At 37.0% G+C, this 2,156-nt stretch overlaps 1 protein-coding gene across 1 annotated transcript in view; it reads right to left on the bottom strand.

Annotated features, from left to right (window-relative positions):
- The window catches only part of ELP4 (elongator acetyltransferase complex subunit 4), a 258,523-nt gene that overhangs the window by 182,051 nt on the left and 74,316 nt on the right, over window positions 1–2,156 (bottom strand). The window lies entirely within an intron of this gene.

The raw sequence follows: 2,156 nt of genomic DNA, 5'->3' as shown, positions 1-2,156 counted from the left end.
GAAAGTGGAGAGTGAAAAAGTTGGCTTAAAGCTCAACATTCAGAAAACGAAGATCATGGCATCCGGTCTCACCACTTCATGGGAAATAGATGGGGAAACAGTGGAAACAGTGTCAGACTTTATTTTGGGGGGCTCCAAAATCACTGCAGATGGTGACTGCAGCCATGAAATTAAAAGACGCTTACTCCTTGGAAGGAAAGTTATGACCAACCTAGATAGCATATTCAAAAGCAGAGACATTACTTTGCCAACAAAGGTCCATCTAGTCAAGGCTATGGTTTTTCCTGTGGTCATGTATGGATGTGAGAGTTGGACTGTGAAGAAGGCTGAGTGCCGAAGAATTGATGCTTTTGAACTGTGGTGTTGGAGAAGACTCCTGAGAGTCCCTTGGACTGCAAGGAGATCCAACCAGTCCATTCTGAAGGAGATCAGCCCTGGGATTTCTTTGGAAGGAATCATGCTAAAGCTGAAACTCCAGTACTTTGGCCACCTCATGCAAAGAGTTGACTCATTGGAAAAGACTCTGATGCTGGGAGGGATTGAGGGCAGGAGGAGAAGGGGACGACAGAGGATGAGATGGCTGGATGGCAATACTGACTCGATGGATGTGAGTCTCAGTGAACTCTGGGAGTTGGTGATGGACAGGGAGGCCTGGCATGCTGCGATTCACGTGGTCGCAAAGAGTCGGACACGACTGAGTGACTGATATGATTTTTATTCTTTTTTGCATTCCCTAAATGGGAATAGGACTATATTCTTAGAACTGAGTGATAATTTATATTAAAAGGCATCTCTGAAAATCGACAGAATGCCTTTCTGTTACATTTTGTTTTGGATTACTTGAGTAAACTTTACTCATAGCAGTATTAACTCTATTTTTTCTCAAGTAAAATACAGAAAATCGGGGTTTTACTGTTGTTTTTATACTGATAATGGCAAGATAAGGTCTGGATTTATAAAGTAGATAATGACAAGTGATCATCAAAGTTTATCAGTCTTGGTAAATGATGTACAAAATTTCTGTGAAAGGCAAATATACAGGCTAGTGACATTTCAAAGAAAAGCAAAGTCAGAAGATGCCTCTATTTTTCTAAACTTGGTAGAACTTGCTTATAAATACTAGTAAACGAAAGCTTGTCCACTAGGTGTAAATTCAAAATAAGCTGCTACTTGGTGTGTATTCATTAATGCAACTTAACTCACTTTAACATTTAATTTACACACCAAATAATTCATTCACTCATGTATTCAACAAACAACTACTGAGCACCTACTACAGACCAGGAAAACAAAACAGTCAAAGTCTTTTTCTCCCACTGACTCACACTCTAGTCAGAGGAGATAGATGATATGCTATATGCTAAGTGGTGATAAGTTCTCTGAAGAAAAATATGGTGGTGAAAGGGTATGAGAGAGTGGTTTTATTTTATATAGAGTGACAAAGGAAGACATTCCCAATAGAGTGATATTTTAGTGGAGTCTTGAAGAAAATGGGAAAGTAAATCATCTGGAGAAAACCACTGTAAAATCATAAATCTAAAACACTCAAGCTCTAAGCCTTGAAAACTTAGGTTTACATGTAAATGTGTAACATCGCAGAAGTTTACTCCCATAGCAAGAACTTCAAGCACACAATACTCTAAAAGGAAAAAACAGAATAAGCAGTATTACTCATATATAAAAGGGGGTAGGAAGAGTGTCTGCAATTACAATACAGAAGGAAACCAAAATTATAAAGAAATAAAGAATTTTCTCCCCAACTGAAACAGATTTCACAACAAGCAGTAAGAAAAATCTTAGTTTCAATTACTCGTATCTTCACTGACAACTTCACTTCAAGAGACCATGAAAAGACCAAAACCAAGATAAGAGTTTAAAAAAAAAGGAAATGGAAGATACAAGTATTTTATATAAAGTAAAACTGAATTGGTATACTACCTTTACACAAAAACCAAATTCAACTTGGAGTTTATGTTCTTAATGTCTTTCAGAACACACCAGCAGAAAAATTAGGAATATGGTTACTTTTTACAAAAGTCATCCTTAAGCCCAGTTACTTAAATGAATCTGTCAGATTACAGATTACATGAAGTTTTTGCCATTAGGGTTCTCAAGTGTAAATCCTACATTGTTTTAATCCTTATAAATTAATTCAC

The sequence above is a fragment of the Bison bison genome, unplaced genomic scaffold (genome assembly GCF_000754665.1).
Source record: "Bison bison bison isolate TAMUID 2011002044 unplaced genomic scaffold, Bison_UMD1.0 scf7180017864531, whole genome shotgun sequence".
In the NCBI taxonomy this organism is placed as follows: Eukaryota; Metazoa; Chordata; class Mammalia; order Artiodactyla; family Bovidae; genus Bison; species Bison bison.
The sequence above is the reverse complement of the archived record's forward strand: the minus strand, read 5'-3'. Positions and strand labels throughout refer to the sequence as shown.